This window comes from Octodon degus, unplaced genomic scaffold (assembly GCF_000260255.1).
Source record: "Octodon degus isolate 3935 unplaced genomic scaffold, OctDeg1.0 scaffold00060, whole genome shotgun sequence".
NCBI classification, from domain to species: domain Eukaryota; kingdom Metazoa; phylum Chordata; class Mammalia; order Rodentia; family Octodontidae; genus Octodon; species Octodon degus.
Window position 1 is genome coordinate 7,941,215 of NW_004524636.1, and position 27,160 is coordinate 7,968,374.

The 27,160-nt window shown below is 41.9% G+C and overlaps 1 protein-coding gene across 1 annotated transcript in view; it reads left to right on the top strand.

The window, feature by feature from the left end:
• Plcb4 (phospholipase C beta 4) overlaps window positions 1–27,160 on the top strand; it is a 427,861-nt gene that overhangs the window by 155,095 nt on the left and 245,606 nt on the right. The window contains exon 2 of the mRNA XM_004634291.2: window positions 7,988–8,053. The gene's annotated coding sequence lies outside the window, so the exon portion shown is untranslated. The remainder of the gene's footprint in view (window positions 1–7,987; window positions 8,054–27,160) is intronic.

Below are 27,160 nucleotides of genomic sequence, written 5' to 3' on the forward strand. Positions count from 1 at the left end.
CTGGCCACACACACACACACACACACACACAAATAAATAAAAATTTAAAAAATAATTTAAAAAAAGAGCTTTCTGTGATGAGACAAGTTTCCATTTCTTTGATCCCTGGTATGTGACCATCAAGACATTGGAGGTGAGGTTGAATCTAGGAGAAAAAGTGAGGACTGATTAAAGTTTAGTTGTTCTCTCTGACTGCGGGCAGATGGCCCTGGCATGCTGGCAGTCCCTGCTGGTTGGTACCTTTCTAGAACCAGAAGAGATCACTGAGAAAATGTCATCTGACATGTGCCCTTGTCCAACCTGGTTGTGAAGATGAGTCATGGCCTTTAATGCAAACGTCAGGATTCAGCCTTGTCCTCCTCACCCCCACTCCACCTCCCGTGACTCATTACTACAGCTGCTAAGCATTGTTCCTTGGGGTTGTGATGCCAGGGCTGGTGGCACTTGAGATCATGCTGTCTCTTCTGTGACTGGGTGCAGTGAATGGAAGAATTTCCAGGGTCTTTCCTGTTTCATGACCCAAGGGTGGGACACTTTCTTCTCTACAATAGGAGAGGAAGGAGGTGACTTTTTTTCTTTACTTCTGAAACTAGTTTTTGCTGTCATTCACCCCCTTACTTTTTTACCCCTTATTTTTATAACCTGTCAGTTTCAAAATAAAGCATGGTGGGAAATAGTTTGGTTGGATCAAAAATGAAAGAGAAGGGTTCAATTACGTTTTTTCTCTTCCTTCTTCCAAAAGTAGACCTGGGGCTTAGAAGAAGGCCAGTATTATTGTATTTGCTGTTGGTGGTGTTGTGGAGGATTGCAAAGGCATCCTTGAACAAGTCAGCTGCTGCCATTATAGTATAATCGCATGGGAATTGCCATACTCAGTACATGGGCCACCATTCCCACTCATCCTCAGCTATGCTCAGGCGCCACATCTGCTTGAATGCAACCCATAGGTGCTTGGCCACCACCTTGTGCCATGTAATGGCTGCAGAAATGACCCCAATTCAATGCGTGGAAGCACAGGACATGCACACAAAGTTGCTGCACCTAAGCGCTGATGGTCAGGGTTGGAATTCATGCTTCTTTGCTTATTAGATCTGTCACGTGACTTGATACATGATGGGCCCATTCTGCACCTCAGTTCTTCATCTAGAGTCAGTGAGACAGAAGGAGTGCATATACACGAAACCCTGAGAGCAGTGTCCGGACCCCATAATTCATTCCTGGTAGTTCCTAGTAGCACACACCCTGCTTCTTCTGGACCTGCTGAAGAGTTCTGCTCTCTTTCCACACACATCTTTGAAGAGTCATTTTTTAAAAAAGATTCTCATTTTTCCTTTTAAAAAATGTAACATGCCATGTGCTAGTAGGCATATGAAGCATCCTTTTAATTTTCTTTATGCTTCAAAATGTTAGTGTGGTTGTGTGTACATTCCCTCTGTGTAGCTTCTAATAACCAAGTCAGCTGAGTGAAAGAGCAGTGCAGTTGCTTGATCCCATGTACAAAATATAAACAAATTCAAGTAAAAACTTCAGCCCACATTGCTATTTGGACTTTTGTCTTTTAAAAAAAAACTTTAAAAAATACTGAAAAGATTTTTTTGTCCTTCTAGATGCTGCACATATTTTCTTAAAGACTATCAATGATGTAGACTTGCAGTTTCATTAGGATTGATTTAAGGTAAAGAAGAGCAACTTCCTCTAAAGATTTAGAATTTAGATTAGAATTTAAAGTGGAGGATATTAATCTAGAAATGAATAGTGGAATTGCTGAAAATATCTTCTGGGTTTGACTGTAATGCTTCCTCTCAGCTGGCCAGTTAGCTGTTCTTCTGAATGACCTCAGATCCCAGCCTGCGGGCAGCAGGTGACAAATGCAGGTTGGCAGTTAGTTGTAGGAGGCAGAATTCCCCAGTGCTTCCAAGACTTCTGGCCTTGGGGTACACATCCTGTGTAAGCCAGAGGGCTGAGACTGTGTCTTCTCTGGGGTCAGGTTATGTTACATGGCAGCTGGCTTTAGAGTTTATCCTCTGTGGACCTTAGAAGGAACTGAAGACAGACATGAAAAGAAATAGACTTCTTACACGGGACATTCTCTGTGGCTTGCTCTAAATACAGTGGGGCCTGCATGCCCAAGAGTGGTGGGTGAGGCTTAGGAGCTGTCGGATGGCAGTCAGCAAGGGAAAGGGTCCTCATCTGAAAACCTATGAGTGAAAATGGCCAACATCCAGACTGATCTCAGAAGGGTTTCTCCCCAGAGCTTCCAGCAAGGAATGACACTGAAGAACACAAGATTTCAACTTCATAAACAGATGCTGAACAGAGGGCCAACAGCAGCATCTAATCTTCTGATTTACAGAATAAGGAGTTAATAAATATGTGTTAAGTCACTACGTTTGTGGCAATTTGTTATACATATACAGAAAATGAATACTTGAGGGAAACTTGGCAAAACAATGTAGGTTGATAATCACAAAGCCATTGTCATTAATTGGAGGAAAATATATATCCAGTGAGCTCCCTAAAGAACCCTCAGTTTGACACTTTAGAGCTGGTTAGCCACCATAAATGACAGACACAGGAGCTGTAACTTTCCTGTACAGAATTGAGAATGTTTTCTCAAACTGGCAGTTTTAGACTTAGGGAGGGGCAAGTGCATGGCTGAATAGCTCTCTTGGCAGGTGTTTGCTGCTGATGGCAAATCAGAGTGTGTAGACTGGGAAGGTGGGATTCCCTCCCTTCCCTGCTGCCAGGCTTGCTGAGTAGACTTTCATTTAGGGATCACTCGCTCCAGGAGTGGGTAAGAGGAGTGGGCTGCATGAGGAATGCCCTGGAGGGCAGGGGCTGTGGACACCTGGAGAACACGTTCTCTGAGACGACGGTTGCCTCTCTGCTGTTGGCCAGACTGTGCACAGCATTCTGGCTCCAGTGTTGCAAAATCACTTGGGCCAAGCTGAGATGGCAGGTATGGTTGCAAGATCTACCTTTTAAAAATGGTAGCCACCGGCTCAGGCATAAGTTCCCCATGGAGATCAGGCCACAGGCACCCTGTGCCTCCCTGCTCCCAGGGAAGTGAGTGATGGGAGCAGTAGCGGGCACAGGGCCTTGGGGGGACATCTGTGAACTCCTGGACTTATGTCCATTTTGGGCACTGCTGTACTCCCAAAGCCTGTGGTAGTGGCTGGCACACAGTGAGTACACAACAAATATTTACCATTCACTATTTTTCTTTCAGTTTGTCTGTTTTAAGAAGTCAAGTGATAGTAACTGGCAGATTTATAGAAATGTAGCTGTTTTGAAAAAGGACTTCAATGAAATACAGTTTACACAACATAAAATTCAACCACAAAGCATGCTTAATCCAGCGGGGTTTTTTTTAGTATATGTAGAGCACTGTGCAACCACAGCCACATTCTAGTCTAATCTTTTGTCAACATTGCTCCGGGTGTCTGTGTTGGATTTATTTTTTATTGCTGAATAGGATTTCATTGTATGTGCAGACCCATTTTGTTCTTTAGCTATTATGCACATTGTTTTGAAATTTCTGAGCAATATTTTGTAAGGATATATGGTTTCTTTTTTTTTTTTCTCTTGGGTACATCTTTGGGGTGAACTTGCTGGTCACGTGGCAGCTTCTTATTTAAGAACTTGACAAACTGCCAGTTCAGACTGTTTTCCTGAGGTGGCTTCATAATCCTCCATGTCCCCAGGCAGTGTGTGAGCACTCTGATTGGCTTCTTGTTATGTCTTCCGATTGTAGTTTCCATAGTGGTTATAAGGTAGTGTTTCATTGTAGTTTTGATTTATGTTGTTCTGCTAGTTGAACAGCTTTCTGTGTGTGTATGCATGTGTGTTTGTGTGTGTGTGTTTGTGTATGTGTGTGTTTTATATAAAGATCTATCTAGCTCAATTGCCCTTTTTAAATTGTGTTGTCTTTTTTGGTTATTGTTGATTTGTAAGAAGTCTTAGATTCTGGTTAAAAGTCTTTCTATCGCATAAATGATGTGGAAAAACTTGTCCCTTGTTCTATAGATTGTCTTTTCATTTTCTTGATAGGATTCTTTGTTTTTGTTTTCTTTTTCTTTCTTTCTTTTTTTCTTTTTTTGTATTTTAGGGAAGGTTCTACAGGATGTTGAGGGTCTCATTACTAGATTGGACTTGTAGTGATCCACCTGTTTACAGCCTCCCAAGAGCTGGGATTACAGGCGCGCACCCCATGCGCTGTCCTATGCACCCTGTGGGGTGGAGCTGGTAAGGCAGGCCCACGTATTGAACCCTTGGTGCCTGTGCCTGCTTGCAGGAGCTTTAATCTGCTGAGCTATTTGGCTGGCCCTTGATAAGATTCTTTAAAGCATGAACATTTTTAGAGATGTAATTTATCACTTTTTTCCCTTTCATTGTGCTTTTGATGTCATATCTAAGAAACCATTGCAAACTCCAGATTACAAAACTTTTTCCAAAGTAATGTTTGCTTTTAGTGATTTTATTCAGCATGGAATAAAATTTCATCTTATAGCTGTGGGGAATCATTATGAGACCCTCAGTGAATGCCTGAACTGCAGGTAGTACCAAAACCTCTTTTTACTTCTTTTCCTATACATACACATCTGTGATAAAATATGATTTATAAGATAAACAATAATGGATAACAAAATTATAATAAGCACCATAATAAGTTATTCGAACCTGGTGTTTCTCCTTCAAAACTTTATTGTACTACACTCATCCTTCTGATTGTCGACGATGGGAACCTGAAAGCCAGGCTAAGTGGTGGGAGGAGGACTGCTCTTTTCTATCTGTGATCCACTGGGAGCTAAGTTTGGATGGGTGGAGTGAGGTAGCAGTCCACTTGATTGACCGGGGACCCTGGGAACCAAACCTAGCACCTGCTCAACAGCTGCTGCACCACGGAGCAACACTTCACTCCTGCCTTCTTTTGCTTCAGGCTGCCTGCTTGTTCCTGTGCCATTGATGGGGTTGATGCCTTTGCGTGAACTTGGTTCCCTTACTGGATGCAAAACAGCTCTAATTTTCATGAAGTCCAGGACAATATTAGGATTCAAGTGTTTTGTTTTAATTTCTCGGTTTCCTTGGGTCTTGTGGGAAGCTATCTTTTTTCTTTTCAAAAAACAAAATATGGACACACATACACACCCTCAGACGCATCCCACACATATTTGTACACACACAAATACAAGCCTTTCTTTACTAAAGGCCCATTCAACAGCTTATATAATAATATTTAGTATTAATGATATTTAGATGAAAAACTAGCTAGGTTGGAGTTTTCTTTTGCGTAACTGCCACACTAAGTCAGTTGCTGTAGTTAGCCTGTGACATTCCAGTAGCTAAGTAGTCCGTGACTTCTCCTAGTGCTTTCCTTTGTAAGGTATTAACAGTGTGGTTTTCCCAAATGCTGTGCTATCTCAAGTATGTACAGAATTAGAAGAGTATACAAGAACAGTGTGGCCGTTTATACTGGGTAGTCACTAGGGAATTAGAGAAAAGAAAGGATAGTATGTGTTTAATCTTTAACCCTTTGATCACAAAGAGACTTGAGATTTAAGGGGGTTCTCAAAATAAGGAGCAGTTTATAGTAGTGTTATTAGTCATGAGCTGTTTTGTAACTCAGTGGGCTTTGTATTTCCAAAAGGCATAAAAGAATTTAGCTTCCTAGCTCGAGGTAAGATAAATAATCATCAATCCATTGTGGTGGTTGGCTAGGTGATGGCTAACTTGAGTGGGACCACCCAGCAGGGCTGAGTTAGCAGGTTCTAGAGAATAGTATGAAAGAGGACCCTGGGGCTTTCCAGCACGGACCCTTTGGTTTTCCATCACGGGTTCCTGGGCCTCCTGATGCAAACTTGCATGGGATATTGGCGTGGCTCTAGGCCTTCGGATGGACTCCTACAGGACAGTGCCCTGGGCTCTAGGCCCTCTGCTAGATTCCTCAGGTCACAAGCACAGTGACGTATCTCTTGCATTCTTTTATATTTGACTCTGTGAACAAATACTGTGCACTACTCTTGCAAATTTCTGAGTCTTGCATTGAATCTATTCTCTTTGCAAACACTAATACATTTATTAAACAAGGGTTTACTGAGCACCTAGCAAGTGCTAGGCCCTGTGGTAGATGCTCAAGATATATATATATATATATATATATATATATATATATATATATATATGCTGACTTTTAGTGCAAAAACAATCCCAGTCCTTATAGCATTTTCATTCTTATCTTCATATGTAATTGCAGATATAAATGCAATATAGCATATACGATAAATGCCATGGAACAACCCGCAGAGCAAGGCTGAACATGGGCCTGTGTGCCAGCTCTGTGATCCTTGAGCACCCCCCCCCGCCCCCAACTTCTCAGGTTCATCATCTGTAAGTGAGAATAGTCATAGCCTGTACATCTTAGAGCTTGTGTGTCAATTATGTATGATGGTACAGTTTTTGGGTAGATCCCAGGCTACCATAAATTATATACTAAACCAATAAAGTCCATGTATGTTTTCTAACACTGTTAACTGTATTTAAAGAGCCATGCTTTTTGTTTTTCTGTGGGAAGTTTGAAATGAGGTAGATTTACTTTCCAGTTTCACTTTTAAAAGCATTCTGTTTCACAGTGAAATATTACACAAAGATTAAAGGTTAGATTAAAATCAGAGGCTGGGGCTGGTGAGATGGCTCAGTGGTCTAAAGCACCTACTTAGAACAAACTTAGCAAAGCACAGGGACCGCGGTTCAATCCCCCAGCACCACATGCCAGCCAGCCCAGCCCCCTGGTGGGCTGAACTGGCCACACACACACACACACACACACACACACACATAAATAAAATTTAAAAAAATAAGCTTTAAGCAAAGCATTTAAAATCAGAGGCCCTCCCTCTCCCTTTTAGCCTCCCTTGAATTCTAGTTTCTTAGGGGCACCCACACTCTAGTTTCTTGCTACCCCTCTAGGTAGGTTATTTGCATACAGCAATGCTGATGATGTCTGTGTGGTTGTAATCAGATAGTGAGATTTATTATAGTACAGTGGGGTCATAGCGCCCATATTCTTACACTACCTGAGTTGTCAAGAAAAACAAAACACTAAGGCCTGAGAATTTATTCCTTTAATTGTCCATTCACATCAGATTCTCCATTTATGTTTGTGGCACACAGCCTTGAGTTCTGTACATGTACTTCTTGGCTGGGACCTTCCTTCTGTACATGATGATGTTCAAAAGTCCAGATTCAAACTTTTCCAGCCGTCATGTTCCTAAGTGCTGATGACTAATTGTGTACACTTGTACCTTCCTTCTATGTGTACATGGCTTCCTTTTCCTTCTTGGTACTTCTGATACTGCCCAAACCATTTTCTTCCTGCTACATCTTGGGAAGATGTTCCAGTCTGAGCTTCAGCTACACCACAATCAAATGGCAAGTCTGGAATCAGTGTGTACCATGCGTTCACAAAGAAAATACAGAAACACGCACGCAAATGAGGACTTCTTGTGCACACATGGAATTCCACTGGAAACCTTCCTTCTCGGCACTGTGCTTCTTGGATTTTTTTTTTCCTGTTACAGTTCATCTAAGGACATTTGAAAGATTTCTTGCAATTATAGTTCATCTAAGGACATTTTACTATTAATCTGGAGAAGACAGTTGTATTCACTTCAAAAAGCCTTCAGAAACCACTGCTGTTTAATTGCTGTTTAATTATTTTGCCAGATTAAGAGGTTAAGTCAGAGATCAGTAGCACTGTAGAGAGGATGCATAAACCCCTTTACCTAAGTGTAGCAGTGAATATTTCTGATTTGATGACTGTATGTCTTTGGTGCCTAAAACTAACGTCCTGATTTTTTAATGTGCCTTTCTGATACTTTTGAAAAATGTGTTATGGGCTGTGAGGTTGAAGCATGAAGGCTGTTTCCCTGTGTGAGACCTCTGAGTCTTGACATGATTTTTTTTCTCCTTTGTGCCTGTTTGATTCCAGGGGACTGCACGTGAGTGTGGCCAAGTGGACAGCGGACAGCACTCACTGTTGGTCCAGAGCTGCCTGGTGAGTACTGTGCTGAGGGTGGAGAGGAGTTGTTAGGGGTGGGGCCCGAGAGCTTTCAGTCTGCGGGGGGGAATCTCAGCCCTTTCCCTTGACACCTGGAGCAGCAAGCAGAACAGCCCAAGGCTCTGGCATACTAATTCCACTGGAGTCAGGGAGCTCGTCTTTCATTTTCCACTTCTCCTCTGCGAAAGTTCTCCCTGCCTTTAGGTGCTGTTGCAGTTTTTGTTCTCTGAAGTTTTTTCCCAGGAGGAAGGTTCTCTGCAAGTGTTGTTAAAAATCTCACTGATGGTATGAAGTCACAGCTACGTTCCTTTGCGGCCATGACCCTCCATTTCATTGGGGAGGCAGGCACCTGTGAAGATGATGTAAATAAATTATTCCAGTGCTTCCTTAGTGTTCCATTTTACAGCCTTGCATGAAATGTCAAAATGGGAACCAGGTATATCTTTATGTGGATGACTTGTTGCATTAAAAACTGAAGCGTACCAATACTTTATGCTGCAGCCAGATTTCTAGTGAATATGAATATCTATTCTTTTTTCGACTCCATCAAATTGCAAGTTGCTCATTGCTCTATATAAAAACTTGTGCATTACCTATCCTTTTATTACCTTGAGAAGCAAGACATCATCTTGTAGTGCTGATGCAAACTAGCCATCTTACTGCTCCTTCTCGTAGGTGGCTTCTGGTCCCAGGTGTTTAGCATCACTGTTTCATTCCCTCTCCTGCTGCCTGTCCTGCCAAATATTTCATTATCTCCTTGCGGAGCCTGTGACTGAGTGTGTTCTGGCCTTTCTGTGAGGGGAGGGAAAGAATCGCATAACCTGACACTTCACCAAGTGATCAGTGTTTAATGATGACATGATTATATCCAAAAAGTAGATCTATCAGTGAATGTTCCTACCTATTTTTAGTCGAGTACACTATATTTTACTACTGTCTAAGGATGACTCATAAACCTTGTCTTCATAGGCAAAGCAGAGTTGAAGGGTGCTGAATAATTTTAGGACCTTAAGTCTCTGTAGACATGTCATCTGCTTTTTACTGTTTTCATTACATTTTTCGGGACTGTTCTCTTTCGCTGTATAATATTGCATTGTCCTTAAATAGGTCATTTTTCATCAGCTGTACTATAAATGGTTTCCATGAAGAATGATATGTTTAATGAATAGAAACACTTGACTCAAGAGTCAAAAAAAAAAAAAAAAAACAAAAACAGAACACAGCCCAGAAACTCTTAAGTATCTTAAGAAATATTAAACTTCCCATACTTAAAAAAGAATTTTGTCTATCTTGATGGTATAATTTCCATACATTTGGTTTTACAAAGACTTTGGATGGCAGTAGATCCTAAAATTACAGACATTCTGTGGTGAGTGCTGCCTCAGCCTGATCCCTGAAGGATCTTCCTGGATTGGCTGTTCCCTGTTGCTGCTTATTATCTTGCCTTGGTCTTGCCCTTCCCATACACACACAAATCTTTTTTTTTTTCATCTATTCGCTTCTAAAAATAAAAACATTATATCTCTACTCCAGCACCATTCAAATGTTAAACGTCTTAAATTATGAATTCTTTAAAATATTGAACTGAAATCCGATTCTTTTTATAAATTTCCCCATGCTTGAAATTGCAAACCTTTAGACCATGGAATCTGGACTTTCCGGGACTTTCCTTGAAATGCTTGGGGTTTTTTTCCCCATATTCAGAATAGAAAACAGTTCCATCCTTATGTTAGTCCTAATTGTTTCCAGGCCCATTTTCCAGGCCCATCCACAGTTGGCAGTCAGGGTATGAATTAATCCCTGTGCAGTTGTATTTGACATCTTGCTTATTTGTGTCCCTTTGAACTTAGCTTATTATTGGTGTTATTCAAAAAGTATCCACAGTCTGCACCCATGGCAAAATGACTGTTTGGGGATGAATTATCTTTACCTTGCATCACTAGCTTCAGATTGAAGTTAATTATTTTTATTTAATGAAAAAACCAAATTTTATAATCAAATAGTTAAGAGAATAACAATAATCATTACACTGTCATTATCTTCAAAGTAATTACTCAGAATATGAGAAATAAATAAAAGGTATTCTTATGAGAAACAGATAATGAGACTTTTAGTACAGAAAAAATTTTTGGTCCAGTCCAACTCAAGGCCACACTATGGTTTGATAAAAAGAAAGAAGACACTTGATCAATTTTCCTACTGTATTTTTAAAGACATGTGTACTACTCTTTTTAAAAATCAATCTAATGTTTGTGGTACTTCATTCCTTTCTGAATGAGTTTTTTTTTTAATATTTATTTATTTATTTATTTATTTTGTGTGTGTGTGACCAGCTCAGCCCACCATGGGGTGGGGCTGGCAGGCATGTGGTGCTGGGGGATTGAACCGCGGTCCCTGTGCTTTGCTTAGCTTAGCTTGTTCTAAGTAGGTGCTTTAGACCACTGAGCCATCTCACCAGCCCCCTGAATGAGTTTTGAACTGTTATTAAATATTGATTAGATATAAAATTTGCTAGTGGTAGCTCTGCAGCTCGCTCGGTTTTGGTGCTGACTTCTGTTTTTGTGCACCTGGACTTTGGAACCTTCTATGCTATCTTGACTTCTCTCAGACCTGGAGGCACCTGTGCATCATGTCAGCTCTTACATTTTTCTAGATCTAAGAGCTGTGTGCTAGGCCTGTTTCCCTGGTCTCTAGGAATAGAGATACTGCTAGCTTACTAACTGTGGCTACTGTGTCTTTTAAGAAAACTCTTGAGAATTTCAGACTATCCTATACACAGCCCCACAGCAGCCCAGGAGCCAGTGGGTTTTCATGTTCTTTGAGCTCTTTCGTACCTGCCAAGAGTCTCGAACCAAGCTCCCCAGAAGCTGACATGAGCTGAGGATTTCTGCACCTGTCCTGTAAAGTCAGAGTTCCCATGGGAAGCTCTGACTGGGGAAGGGCAGGGAGAAGGAAGAAACTAGCAGGGAGCAGGGAGTTGTTCCACCAGAATGCCTCACCTGATGCCTGAGAGAGCTGTGGAGCAGAGTTGCACCACAGAGGGGGGTATACTTCCAGGTCATGGGATTAGACTTTTGCCTCCCCTGTCAGTCACTGGCTCTGGGCAGTTGGCCAGAGGCTGTAGACTTGCAGACCCTGCCTTTCTGTCCTGTGCAGGTGAAGCAGCCACACTGGTAGGAGGGGGATCCACTCGAGACATTTCAGGAGCCGTGGGGCCTCAGGAGGTGGACACACTGGCTGCCATCTCACATGCCTCCGCCTGCTGCAGGCATGTGTTTCATCCTGGGCCATTTCCTGGTATAAGTCAAGCACTTTCAGAAACTGCATAAAATTCATTTTCTTCCCTTCAGAATGCAGCAAGCTACTGTTTCAAAAATTTAAGTCCTCAAATGATTGCACTATTGAGAGACACCTAGATCATTTTCAGTAAGTAGACTTTCTGCATATATTAAGGTAGAAACGTAAGATCTAGATATTCAAAGCTTTCTTTAAGTATCACCCTGTATGATGACATCATGTCATATAAAAAGGGGCAAAACTATCCTGTGATTGTACAATTGCCTATTACTCTTGCTAGAAGCATTTCCAAGCATATATAGTTGTTTTATTATTATTTTTTCAGTTCTCATTTAGCTTTCCTTTTTTAATTATTTTCTTGTAGTTCACTTGTGAAAAGTATTTTCAAGGACTTTTTAAGAAATAATATGTCACATCCTTGGGCACCTACAATTAAGTATAGCACAAAAGTTCATGCTTGTCCATTTAATCTGTGAGACCAGGATGGTCCAAAATAACGATCCCATGGACAGCATATCACACTTCACTCTTTCTTCTTGCTGCCTTGAAGACAATGAATAGTTTCTAGCAACCCAGACTGGAGGCTGGGAAGTTCAAGATCATAGGTTAAATTAATTGAATAATATAGTTACCCCTGCATAGCCAAATTATTATTTCAGCATTTAATCAATAGAAACATTGTGAAATGTCAGATTTTTTTAAAAATGTATTTAGCGTAGGATCTATAGGGTCTCACTACACAGATTGGGCTTGTAGTTGTCCTCTTGTTTCTCAGCCTCCCAAGCACTGAGATTATAGGCACCTGTCACCATACCCAGTTTCAATTGCTGTGTCAGTGTGCCCTGGGGGGCGGGACCAGCATGGCAGTCCAGGGATAGAACCCCTAGCCCCTATGTCTGCCTAAGCAGGTGCTTTAATCCACTGAGCTATTTGACTGGTTCTTAAACCATTGATTGATTGATTGATTGATTGATTGATTGATTGATTTTGCTGTACTGGGGATCAAACTCAGGACCTTGCACTTTCCAGGCAGGCACTTATGCCACTGAGCTATATCCCCGGCCTAAGACTACGTATTTTGCTTTTTTTTTTTTTTTTTTTGTATTTCAGGAAGGGTCTACAGGTTGTTTAGGGTCTCACTACTAGATCAGACTCGTAGTAATCTATTTGTTTACAGCCTTCCAAGAGCTAGGATTACAGGCGCACACCACCACGCCCAGTCTCAATTGTTATCTCAGTGCGCCCCAGGGGTGGGGCTGACAAGGCAGGCCCAGGAATTGAACCCCCTGCCCCTGCACCTGCTTGCAGGTGCTTTAATCTGCTGAGCTATTTGGCTGGCCCTTGTATTTTGAATTTATAACACATCTCAATTGAGACTAATGATACTGCAAAAAAAACTCCCCCAAAATACTTGTATTGGACCATGCAAGTTTAAGTGTTAAAGAAAAACTCTGGGAACAATGTTACTTCCCAGTAGGTAAAGTTCTTTGTCAATACTTTGGAGTCACACAGCTCAGACTCCTGCCTAGTAAAGAAATAATGTACAACAATTACCCAGAGAAAGTGAGTTGATTCATTCCACATGAGCCACTCCTGGACTGGGAGCCCTGTTTACAAGAAATTAACATTAAAATAGTTGGGCTTGGCAACTGTAATGTCACTGATAATCTATAGGATTGAAGATTTTGGGGAAGAATGTGGATCCTGAGTGGGGGGTAGAATAAAGAAAAATGTTAAAGAAGGAAGGATTTTTTTTTTTTTCTGGTAACGTTAAAAAAAAAGTGTGTGTGTGTGTGTGTGTGTGTGTGTGTGTGTGTGTAAGATTCTAGACAAGTTTGGATAGTTGCATGTAAAGGCTGCATTGTTAACTACACAAGAAAGGTAAGTAGTGGCCAAATTGAAAGCGGACTCCAAGACTAAGATTTTGCAGTATAGGAAATGATGCAGTGTGTATGTCAGGGTTTGTTCCAGTTATTGATGGTTGTATGAGAAGCTAATTGAAAATGCAGCGATGGACAATAGCAGTCCCTTTTCAATGTTTTTTTTCTTCAGAGGGTCAGAGTTCAGCAGGATCTTGGCTATGCATTTCCCGTGTAGATCTCTTCATGGCCTTGTAGGCTGATAGCATCTGCCGCTGGGGAGCAAGAAGCTATCTGGGCATTTCTCTTTCTTCATGTAGTCCCAGCATGTCACCAGTGGTATCTTTTATGGAAGTTAAGATAGTTTCATTAGACATAAGAAAGACAAAAGACTCCTCTGATTTTTCTAGGAGATGAAGCCTAGTAGTGGAATTTTCCAGGGTCTCTTTTCAAGGACAGCTTGTGGCCTTGCTCCCAGCCTGGTGGCTCCAGGAAAGGTGGAGTGTGGACATGGTCCTCTATGTGATCATTCCTGCTGGCAAGATGGAAGGAGCATTGATTTATGCTCCAGCTAGAATATTGCGTCTCACTACTTCCATCACATCCTTCCCAGATGACTGACTCTTTCAAGAAAAGGAGACTTAGGAGTCTACCTCTTGGTAAGAGGAGTGATGAAGTCACACTAGATGAAGAGAATGTTGCACTATTTTTGGAAAATACCATCTGCTACCAAGACCCCTCCACTGCCCCTGCCCATGCACATAGCTTCCTTCAGCCGTGCTCTGTGAGTGCCCTTAGCAAGTGCACAACGCTGATCGCTTGGGGATCCCTTCTCGCTGCACCCGCTCTCCTTTCCTGCCTCGGTGAGCTGAGAAGGTTGCCTCCTACAGAAAGTGCAGATCTTCTGGAACAGCCAACCCTGACCTCCGTTTTCCCTCCTTTATCTTTCTTCACTAGAGAGGCATTATTGAATATTGTCAGTGTTCCACAGAACTCTTCTTCCTTTTCCTGATTTGTTGAGCTGAAACAGGAGAGAGGAACCATTTCTAATTCTTCACTCCTCTTGACAGAAGGCCCCTCCCTCTGCTCCGAAGAGGGAGTTTTCCACTTTTTCCAACACCGGGGCTTTTCTGCTGGTCTTTGCATGGGTGACTGTCTTTTGATCTTTTGTTCTTCAATGCCAAGTTGAGTTCCTTTCTAAGCTAGATTAGGGAAAGAAAGGAGGTAAAAAAGGGTTAACAGCCAACACCATGGCCTCTGAAGGCTAATTCTCATGATAGTTACTAAGGTCAGCATTCTGCCAGATACTGTTCTTGGATTTTATAGGAAAATTTTCATTGCTGGAAATCTCATCTTCTCTCACCTTGGGCATCACCCACCCCCAGACGGCAGGATGTAATGAGCACTGATTTACTTCTCTTTCTCACTTTTCTTTTGAAAGTCACAACCTTCAACTAAAAAAGATTGAAATACAATTTCTACAAGAGTTTACATCAAGGCCGGGGGGATAGCTCAATGGCATAAGCATCTGCCTGACAATCATAAGGTCTCTAAATTCGATCCCCGGTTTCCCCTCTCCCCCAAAAAACAGCCCACAAAAAAAGAGTTTAGGCGAAGCGCACTCAGTTCTGCAACTTATTTGCTACAAAACGTATTTTAAAAAGCAGGTGGACAAAGGGCTAGGTATTCAAAAAGCTGGCAGAATAAATGTTGTTTATAGAATTTAGATGGCAGGTACATTGCTGTACTGACATACCCCAAGAATGTATATATTTTACAATAAAAGCCCCTGTATTTATTTTAACACACATTAGAGAAACATTAACCAAAAACTCTTAACAGGCTACATTTGAAAACAAAATGTCAGTTTTCTATTCTAGCAAATGCTTAAGGCTTTTCCAGTTTTCTTTTTCCTTTTTTTTAAATTTCAACTTTTAAAAGGTTGAATTAGCATTATTATTTATTTGTTCCAGCTTCTGTTTCCCCTCGAGGTTTGAGGAAACTAGAAAATGTCTGACAGCCTGATGTAGAAGAGCAGTCTAAAGCTTCAGCTGCTGCCCTTTTACACTGGGAGGAGTGTGCTACTGCTGAGGCACTCCTGGTGGAGGCGTCCAGGGACACTGTGGTGGCCACAGTGAGAACGCCTAATTCCAAAGGTGGGGTTTCTTGTCCCCTGATCTGTTCCGCGTGCTCCCTTTTTAAATTGAATATCCTGAGTCTTTCATCTAAAATACATATCCCACCCCTCAACAATGGAAAGAATTGGTTTGTTTGGTCTGTTTCTATAAAAGGGAGAGGAGGAAATGAATAAATTCAGTTGTGCTTCCTAAATCTCCTTTGCAGGGTGGATTTATCGAGAAAAGGCTTAAAGCCCACGGAAACTGTTGCACTGGCAGTGTCCTTTGTGTTGCTGAAGTGAAAACAGGAGCAGGCTGCTTGCCTGGACTGTCCTCAGGTGGGAATAGGCAGGTTGCAGAGGATGAGAACTAAAATTAACTCTCTCAGGAGATGAGCCAGCCAGTGACCTTGGGCTGTGGCGGCTCGCAGCTCAGCTGGCTGCTTCATTCCTTTCTGTATTTTGTGACCTGGGGGTGGAGTTCAATTGTCACCAAAGCTGGAAGAGAGCAGTTTGAGAGTTCTCTGGTGGCTCTGCTGATAGTGGTTGATGTGATCTGCTGTCCTGCCCTGATGGCAGAGGACTTGCGTTTTTACAGGGAGGAGTCAGGTAACTGGGAGAAAGCAGTCACCTTGGGCAGAATTAGCTAAAAGAAAAGACAGTGACTTCCAGGCTTCTCCAGTATTGAAATTTCAAACTTACTTTTGTCTTTCATGACCGGAAGGCTGATACCTTCTTACATCCTGGGGATCATGGTGTGGCAGGAAAATGTGATCTTTGTGGGCTGCAGACTTCACTTCCCCAGGTGTAAAGTGGGAACAGAATCACTGATTCTACAGGGCTTGGGCAGACTGACAAAAGGATGGTGGCTCTAAGCCTGTCCTGCTGTGATTCCAGTGCCAGCTTCCTTCTTATTCCCTCCTTGCCCCCACAGCTCACCTTGTTTCCGTCTCTCTGCAGCCTTCTCTACAAAATACTTTTTAAAAAGGCTTTGTGAAGGACTAATGCACCACCTTGTCCTCGTGTTGGGTCCTTCTCTTGCCTGAGGACGCCCTGTCCAGTTTGGCTTCATCGAGTGACTTCTCTGTGGGTTCGCAACTTCTCACTTGTCCCCTCTTTCCATGTCTGCCAACCCTCGTGCCTTGCCTGGTACCCACTTCTGAAGCTTGCACATGGCAGGAAAACCTGAGCTAATTTGCATCATCTTTGCCAATTTCTTTTTTAGTTTAGTGAAATGCACGTCACCAAAATTAGTCACTTTACAGTGAACAAGTGTCACTCAGCACAATCACCATCTCATGCCATCTCTATCCAGTGCTGAAATATTTTCATCACTGGGAAGGGCCCCCATACCCATTAAATTCCTTTACCCCTCACTTTCCCTTTCTCAGCCCCATAGAAACCACCTGTCCAAATCGTATCTCTACGGATTTGCCCGTTTTAAATATTTCATAAGAATGAAACCATCTAGGATGTGATGTTGCATGTCTAACCTCTTTTACTAGGTGTGCTGTTTTGGAAGTTCATTCACACACTAACATTTATCAGCATGTTGTTCCTCCCTGTATCTGGATCATACTATTATGTGTCTATACCATGGGTGGTTTATCTGTTCATCTAGTTGTGACTGGCTTTTCCATCTTTTGGCTCCTGTGAGTGGTACTGATGTGTGTACATACATGTATTTGAGTTTCTGTTTTCAGTTCTTTGGAGTATGTTTTTAGGAGTACAACAGCAGGGCTATGCGGTGCCTATACACTTTTCGAGTAACTGCAGAACTTTCACACTGGTTGTCCCATTTTACCTTTCTACCAGCACCCATGTGAGGGCCAAGCCCATTTCTTTGCATCTGTATCAGCAGTTGTTATATCCTTTTCTCCTTTTGTTAGATTATAGCCTAACAGGTATAAACTGGTGCTTCGTGGTGGTTTTTGATTTATGTTTTCTAATGACTAGTGGTGTTTTGAATTTTTTCACTTACTTATTGGCTTTTTTTACTTTTGTTTGGAGAAATATTCATGTGCTTTATCCATTTTTAAGTGAATTCTTGGTCTTTTATTGCTGAATTAGTTGCAGTTCTTTATATATTCTGGATATTTGATCCAGAGTTATAGATATTTTCTCCTGTTCTGCAAGTAATATTTTTACTTTCCTGAAAATGTTTTTTGTGATATACAAAAAAAATCTTTTTTTTTTTTGGTGGAACCAGGAATTGAACTCAGGCCCTTGTACTTGCCAGGGAAGCGCTTATTCTAATGAGCCATCTCCCCAGTCCCTACAAAAAAAAATCTTTTAATAAAGTGAGACTTTTCAGGACCTTTCATTGTCATACTTAAAGTCTATTCATATTTCATTTTTATCTTTAAAAATCTAAGATCATTCTGGGGATGTAGTTCATGGGCACAGTGCCCGCCTGATAAGCCCAAGGTCCTGAGTTCCATTCCCAGTACAAAAACCATCTAAGATCAAGAAAATTTAACCTTACATTTTCTTCTGAGAATTTTCTGGTTTTAACTTTCATATTTAGGTCACTGATCCATTTTGAATAGAATGGAAATAGAGGCCCAACTTTATTCACTTACCTCTGGGTAATCCAGTAGTCCCAGGACCATTTATTAAAGAAACAGTTTTTTTCCCCTGGTGGAGGCTCTTGACTCCCTTGTCAAGAACCAGTCAACAGTGGGTATTGGATGCGTGGACTTCTTTTTCTTTTTTCTTTTTAAACATTGTAAGCATGTAGTATGTGTTTTGTAATACTGGGTATTTGCACTGAGTTGCATTGCAGACCTTTCTATATTTTTTTTCTGCTGGAATTTTATTTATTTTTTTCATGTTAATAAGAAAAAAAGATAAAATAGGAATGAAATAATTTCAAAACAGGTTAGTAAGACAGTTACAATAATCAATACATTGCATATCATTGTCTTCATAGTAGTTATTCAGAGGACAAGATGCAGACATGATATCTTGTCTAAACAATATAAGTACAAAGCTTTTTTCTCATTGAACAAAGAGAAAGTAGCTGTATGTCTATCCTAACTAATATATATATATATATATATATATATATATATATATATATTGCACAACAAAATGGTCCTTTATTTATATCCCCCCTTTTTTTTTGTTTTGTCAGAGATGGGTGTTCCATTGGAATTAGAGAAACTGTATTTGGAGAAATCTTCAAAGGACCTGTTCATACTTGATACCAGTCCAAAGATTGACTTCTCCCTTCCGTATTTTGACACAGGCTGTCTCTATGTTGCTAGGCTGTCTAGGTTGGCTTCAAATTTGTGATCCTCCTACCTTACCCTCCCAGAGTGCTGGGATACAGATGTGTACCCCTGCCCCTACACACATAGCTTCGGGTTTATTTCTTTACTGTCAGTTCTGTTCCATTCTATTTGCCTATCCTTTGATTGCATTGCCTTTGTAGTAATTTCTGTGGTTAGAGCCCTCCAACGTTGTTTTCTTTAGTATTATTTTGTCTATCTGGGACTCTCCTTTCTGCCTTTGTTATCATTGTGTCCTGTGGTGATTCTTGAACTGTGATATTCCACTTCCGGAATAAGCAACAACCCAAGGAATAGTCACTTGATGCACATGGAGTTGTTCACTAGAATGCAGAAGCCTCGGACACGTAAGATCACTGCCTGGAGGGTTTGAGAACTCCATGGTTGGTTCTAAAAGCAATGTAGGCTCCAGGAGCCTTGTGGAAAGGCACAACCTTCTTATTAACAGTGGTAACTACACACTATTCTATTTATGCATAATGCATATTAGTTGTCGTCTTCAGTCACATACATAATTTCTTTAAAACACTCACACTGAATAAAGCTGTACTACAGGTACTAAAACCAGGAAGAAGTCAGATGGTACTGAGAGAGAGTGAGGAGGGAGGTAAGCGATTTTGCTGGGATCAGTTGCTGGGATGATTCATGTTTGTTTCCAGTACACTTGACCTCTGGTCTGTTCCTTTGAGAGTCCTGGGGACAATGTGGGATTTTCTTTTTGGAAAGAACTCTTCACTGTGACTCCTCAGCAGTTACCCTAAATATTCCCAGATGGTCCGTAAGGCCTCATCCGATGGAGCTGAGAGGTTGCTGTTTATAGATGGGAGAAAATGACTTTAACGGCTGGACACCTGAGAATGGGAAGGTGTAAGAAAGAGACACATGTTTTTCCACCAAGCCTCATTATAAGATGGTTAGATGCAGACTGGACAGGTGAACAGGTGTGTGTAGAAGAGGCTCATGAATGTGGAGCACTGAGCGACAAACTCAAATTACTGTGCAAGGAGACTGTATTAAGTAAGTAAAAAAAAAAGGGCTGACCAAATAGCTCAGCGAATTAAAGTGCCTGCAAGCAGACGCAGGGGCCGCGGTTCGATCCCCAGGCCTGCCATGCCGGCCCCATCCTTGGGGCACACTGAGACGGCAATTGAGACCGGTGTGCTGGTGCACGTCTGTAATCCTAGCACTTGGGAGGCTGGAAATAGGCGTATCACTTTGTCTGATCTAGTAGAGAGACCTCGAACGCCCTGTAGATCCTTTCCTAAAATACAAAAAATAAATAAATAAAATAGGGTCTGAAAGTAGGCTCACATAAAAGACACAGGGCCTTCCACAAGGACATTGCAGGTTAACTTTTGGACCCACATAGAAGTGTTTCCTGTGTACAGGGAACAAAAGAGAAGCCTGCCAAGGGTGCAGGTTAGGAGGACAGATGGAGAAGGACAGTTAGACTGGAGCTCCTCCTACTCCTGCCCTCAAACTGTTGCACTGGAGCATGTGGAAAGACAGTCCACCCTGGAAGTCCATCCATGAGAGACTGAGAAGACTCCAAGAAGCAGATCTCTGAGGGGCAGCAGGTGTCACCAGGTGTGACCCAAGGACTTGCTCACCTCTGAGGTCGGGATAATATCCACCCTCAAGTGGATGCTTATGATGTCCCTGAGAAAATAAAATTTCCATCTGATGCAAGCAAAATAAAATAGGTCTGGGAGCTCCTAGACAGTACCTGAAACATAGAAAGTGCTCAGTAAGTTGTAGCTATTATTTTGGTCAAGTGAACCCCAAGTGTGATTCTTGACAGTTGACATTTTTCTGGGACATGCACATGATAGCCTTCAGCCTAATTCATCCACCACGATATTTTATTTTCTAAAAGGAGCAAAAGGACTATCACTAGTGCAATCCCATTCTGTAGGTCCAGAAAGAATCTCTTGCTGTGGGTGTGCACTTTCACGTCAATTACAGGTCAGGATTTCCTCAGAGGAGGAGCCTGTGACGTACAGCCATGGAGAGGGCATGTCTCCTCTGCATACGCCCCATGCCTGCCACAGTGGCCACCATGGAGTGGGAAGGCCTGTAGCTAAAGCTCAGATTGCAAGGAGACATAACAAAATGTTAACAGAGATTCCCTCTCAGGGTGGCACTGGACATGCTATGTATTTATTTATTTATTCATTCATTGCATTAGTAATCCTCCAAACAGTGAGGCTTTTACTTTGGTACTTTTGATACAGTAAAAACAATAGTTTTAGACAGATACATTAGCATAAAACTATAATACTTAGCCTGCCACAGGAGGATTGAATTTTTAAGACCAGCCTGGATAGCATAACAAGATAAATATGGAATAAAAAAGTCTGAGGATCTAGCTCAGCAGTACAGTGTTTGTCTAGCATGTGCAAGTTCCTGATTTAATCCCAAGAACCTCTAGAACCTTTTTTTTTTTTTTAACAGCAAACATGAGTGTTTTTGTAGTTAAAATTTTTTGAAGATTATCGAAGGAATTCTCTGAGTGCGTATCAGGAAAAAGAGCTGAGAAATGTATTCCAGTTTATCCCCTTGACCCTCCCCCTGCAGTGAAAATCACCTGGGGCTGTCATACAAAGAACCCACGGACTGAAAGCGTTAAGTCCCCGGTTCTGGAGGCTGGGAGCCCAAGGTCTGGGTGAGGGAGGCTCCCCAGGGCCTCCCTCCAGGGCTCGTAGGCGGCCGCTTCCTCCCTGTCTCCTCACGTGAACTTGCCGTCTGCGCATGCACGTCACCCCTTCACAGCCTGGCAACTGCGCTCTGACCTGGTCCTCTCTGTGGAGGCTGTGTCTCCAGGTGTGATCGTGTCCTGCGCACTGGGTTAAGGAACTGAAGATGGGGGAGATCCATTTGAGTGTGTAGCAGGCAGTGAATGGGAGGAGCCAGAAAGGTGGGGCTGATACTCAGGAGCAGCACGGAGGGGCCGCTCTGGCTGGGTGGCGAGGCACAGCCTTGGTTCATTTCTTCTCCATGTATAGCTTGCCTTCCAGCAGGGTAGTTCAGGCTCCTTGGTGTGACAGTAATAATAGCAAAGTGCTCAGACCCGCGTGTCCAGAGCCCATACCAGCCTTTCTGACACATTCTACCTACCAATACAAGTTGTCAGGAAGCCGAGATTCAAGAGGAGGGAAACAAACAGACTCTATCAGCTCAGTGACTTTTGGGGCTGGGATACTTTACTGTGCATGTTCTGGGGCCGGCTGAGTGTCATGTCCCAAGTCTGTGGTCCCTGCATTGACAGGGAGATCCTATCTCAAAATCAAAAATGAAAAAGCTTGGTAATGGAGATCACTGGTAGTGCACCTCTGATTCAATCCCCAGTACCCCAAGAATGAGGGAGGGACAGAGGGAGGGAGGGCGACAGAGAGTGAGACAGAGACAGAGACAGAGACAGAGACAGAGACAGAGACAGAGACAGAAAGAGAAAGAAAGAAAGAAAGAAAGAAAGAAAGAAAGAAAGAAAGAAAGAAAGAAAAAAAGGAAAAGAAAAGAAAGTTCTAGGCCCTGTTTATTCTATATTCATTACAGACTCTGCCTTTTTTCTGGAATTAGAAGATAGTGTTAGCAAAAGAATTACAAGTGCATTTGTTTGTGGATGGACATTCTTACTCCCACACTGGGATATATGGCTTAGGCAGAATATTTCTTACACTCCTGGATGTCTTCGTCTCCTTCATGGTTTGATCTACCAGGACATTGGGAGAGATTTTCCTCGTGTAGCCTACTTAGCATGCAGCTCTCAGGGGTCTGGTAGCTGGCTGGAGCCCTCTAGCTCTCACGTAATGAGCTGGTGGAAGAAAGTCAGTGGGGTCTCATGTAGGGAGGATGGCAGGAACAACCTTCACCCATAATACCATAAAGCAAGGTGCTTTAAAACTCTCTCAAGGAAAGTCCCTTCCTCTTCAGCAAATTTCCTGGTCGTTGGTACCCCTTTGTTAAGGGAACTCTTCCACTAACTGATTCAGTGGCATTTTGAAAACTGCTGTGTACAACAACACTCTTCGTTTGTCCCTGTAAACACTTTCATGGAGATGGAGGAGGTCATAGTGTCTTGTTGGGTAAAAAGAAGACACTAGTGTGTAGATTCTGAAAATCGACCTATTCCAATACTGGAGTTTAATACTGAGAAAGTGAAAAGAAAACTTTTTTTTTCTTTTTTACTTTGATTAGTATGTATTTGTAGTACAGAATGATTACATTCACAGTGGGGAATTGGCACATATATAGTACATTCCAGTTCCCTCCTTTCCTCCTCCCTCTGTCCCACTTTAACTTTTTTAGCATCAGGTTAATGTATTTATCTTTTAAGTTTTTTAAAAAGAATTTATTTATTTGTTTGTTTATTTATGTGTTTGGTACAGGGTCTCATTACATAGCTCAGACTTGTCTCAGCCTCCCCAGCACAGGGATTGCAGGCATGCACCATCATGTTCGGTTTCAGTGACCAGCTCGTTGGGGGGCCAACAAGACATGTGGTCCTGGTGATCGAACCTGGGTCCTTGTACTTGCCAAGCAGGCACTTAGACCACTCAGCTACCTCCCCAGCCTAATTTATTGAACTTCTGAAACCCTATAAAGCTCATTATCATAGATACAGAGATTGAAAAGCAGACTCAGGCCAAAGAGCATATGAAACACATAAGACAGTTATACTGTCAAGGTATACTTCTAGGTACACTGTTTGTGTTGGATTGAAATACCTTCTTTTTTTCTTTCTCTGTTTTCTATTATGTCTTTCATTTTATAATGTGTGCGCATGCACACATACACATACACACACACAAACACACAGACCTTGTGTGTCTGAGATATTTCATTTATCATTGTTGTCTCAAGGTACACACCTGCTTGCCTACAAATAAACCTTTTTAGTACACTCATCTAAAAGGATCATTTGGTTGGTTCTTATGAAATTGTTAGTCTTCATGGCAGAAACTAGAAACAGCCCACTGTCCAACAACAGGGGTTGGATAGGTTAGACTTTTTTTGTGAAACTGAGGATTGAACTCAGGCCCTTAAGCTTGCCAGGGAAGTGCTTATTCCATTGAGCCATCTCCTGGGCCCCTAAACAGATGGTGATGCATGCTTGCTGTGAGGTTCTGCTTCGTAATAAAAAGAGCAGATTCCCGATGCAGACAATGTCAATAAGCTTCAAAAACATCCTTCAGTGAAAGAGGCACTGTGTAAAACTAAAAGCTCTATTATTCTGTTGAAGTGTCCTAGAAGGTAAATGCACTCTTTAATGACAGCAAGTGCATGGTTGCTTGCATCCGGCATGCGTGTGTGCTTGCAGGTGTAGGGATGGAAAGGGGCCCTGAAGGCACTCTCACCCTTACCGACAGGACTCTGATACCTTGGTTGTACTGCTGGTTCCTGGACTGCTTCTTATGAGCATAACATGTATGTCAGTGAACTTGGCACTTTTAGAGGAGTGACCCATGTTTCTCATAATGCGAAATATTACCTGAGGGTTATGTAAAATTCTTGGTTATTCAAAGGGGAGATGAGAATGTTAAAGTAAAATTAAAGCTCTCTAGAATTTACTTTTGGTCTGAAGACTGCTTATCTCTCTCTCTCAATTGTCCATTGTTCACAATAACAAGCAAGATCAAGTAAGAAAACTATGTAAGAGTCTCATCACACTGTGAATGGGGTTCTTGTGATTAAGCCAACGGTTTTTTCTTATTAAGGCCAAATCAGAGGAATTGTTTAGCAGGAATGTGGAAGCTTCAGTTCCATAACTGAACTATGGTAGCATCCAGTGGGTCAAGTTAATATGTGATATTCAGCATTTGATGCAATAAAGCAAAGGAGTCAAGATCTCATGGATCATCTATGGCTGCCATTAATACTATTCTTTAGTAAAAGCATGAGTGTTTAAAGTGGGTACATGTTTATGTATGTTGTGCAAGTTCTAGAGGGGACAAAGTGAGTAATGATAGGAGAAAGCAGTCCCTTAAGGTTATTTGCAAGTGTCTAATCTAGTTGTTTAGGAGTTACTGGTAACACACTGCTTTGGCTTGCTCACTCTAATTGTTCAAAAGATAACACTGACAGAAAGTATGTTTGCCATACGTTTATTTGGGTTTGATGCCAGATGTCACTTAATAAGAACAACTTCTTTTGTTTTAGCATCAAATAGTTTATTAAGCCACAGATGTGATTTATACCCTCAGAGTGCTAGAAAAAGCATTTATTATCCAAGTCTAGTGGTGCTAAAATAGAAAGCAGATTCTGTTTTACTTCTTAGACAAATTATAGTCAACTTGAAATGGCCAAAATGTCTCTAATTTTAATTTTATTTTTCTCAGCCAGAAATGAGCTTGGATTTTATCTTAATGTTTTGCTGTTAAACATAATGATGTTCACCAGAAAAGAATTTTTATTTCCCCCTTCATTAAAGTTTTTTGAATGGTCACTTTTTCCTATTTTATGTGTATAGTATATTCATTCATTTAGTAAATATTTATTTTCTACCATATACCAAGTAAGATGCTAAGCATTTGGGGGAGAATGGTGCACAAGGCATATCCTTCCTCAGCTAGAGGAATGATTTCTGTAGGTGAAGATCCATAATGAAAGAAGTAACCAAGTATAAGGATGGGATGGTTTCATGTAGAGGCAAACATTCAGAAAATATTTCATGGCAATATGATAGTGGCTGGCTATTTCATCATAGGTGGCTCATCCAGAAATATGGTCAAGCAAAATTATACCACAAAAATGACCTGTCAGCTGAGACCCAAATGGTGAAATGCTAGGTTGATAAAGAACGAGGGCCAGTGCTTTGTGGACAGAGGGCAGACCAAGTGCAAAGATACTAAGATTCTAAGACAAAGAAGTACAGATGGCCATAAGTCACTGGAAAGATGTTCAACGTTGCTGGTCATTAGAGAAATGGAAATGAAAACAACACTGAAACTCCATTTTACTCCAGAAAGAATGGACATCTTTAAGAAAGGAAGTGATAACAAATGCTGGTGAGAGGGTGGGGAAAAGCACCCTTCTGTATTGTTGGTTTGAGTGTAAATTAGTACAACCACTCATGAAATCAGCCTGGCGATTCCTCAGAAAGCATTCCTTTCAACCCATCCATTCCCTTACTTGGTATCTTACCCGTGATCTAAAGACATCGTATCCCAGTGATACTTGCATATCCGTTTATAGCAGCACAACTTAGAATAGCCATGTCTTGAAAGCAGCCTGTGTGTCCTTCAGCAGATAAATAAATAAATAAAATATGGTATTCACACACAATCAAGTTCTACTGTGCTATAAAGAAGGGTAAATTAGAATCATGTGTAGGAAAATGGTTGCACCTTGAGACTGCGGTGAGAAGAGGAATAAATCAGACACAGAAGGTTAGGTATAGCATGGATTCTTTCTTGCTTGCTTTCTTTTTTTAATGCATTTGGTTGTTGAAGGGTCTCACTTCGCAGTTTGAACTTGTAGGGATCCTCCTGCTTTCAGCCTCCCCAATGCTGGGATGACAGGCACGTGCTAGTACACCCAGATTCTGTGGCTGGCTCAGCCTGCTCTGGAGGTGGTGGCTGGCACTGCATATGGTGCTAGGGATCAAAGCACAGTCCTTGTGCTTGCCTAAACTTGCCTAAATAGGCGCTTAGCTTAGTCCACTGAGCTATCTCGCCAACCCCAGCATGGATACTTTTATGAGAATTCTAAAGTATAAATAAAGAGAAAATGAAAAGACAGGTGCTAGGAAACACGGACATAGATCTTTGGCAAATGATCCAGAGGAAGTTGATCCAGAGATAGAGGGAGGCAGAGAAGCAAAGGGATGGGAAAGAGTGAAGATACACCAGCATGTACATGGACAAACTGGCCACAACAAATGCAGTCACTAAGGACTGTGAGCATGCTGATACAAGCTAAAAGAAAAGAAAAACGAAAGATCCTAAGGTAGGGATGAGCTCAGCGTGTTTGCACTCCAAAGAGCCAGTGGGCAGCAGGTGAGGAATTCAGAGTAGACAACATCAGAGGTTTGGTTGGCAGTTCGGTGCATGATGCCCTTCAGACGTAAGTAACGAGTATACTTTTTATTGTAGATTTTTTTGTTTGTTTGAAAAGAGTGAGAAGTCTTTCACAGACATCATGTCTAGTTTAGTCAGTCACTCCTGCAGTTAGTAGAAAATCAATTGGGAATGTGGGGCTGGAGATAAGTACGGAAGCAGATGAGCCCTTGATTAGGTGATGGTCAGTGGTCCCTAAGAGAAAGGTCTAGGGGAAAGGCTTTGACCTGACTGCTGGAGGGAGTGATGGGGGAAGGAAGCAGGCGGGCTTGGGAACTATGCTGCAAGCCATACCAGAGACAAAAGAATTAGACTGGAAGGTAAGGAGGAAAGAGGCAGTGGGCATAGGTCCTCGGGGGCCAGACGGCAGCACAAGGGGACAGCATAGGGCAGTGGTGATGAGCCTGGGCCACGCATGCCACAGCAGGCTGTTTGTATCATCGAATGCTCTAGCCAGTTTGCCATTACTGGGATAGAGGGAC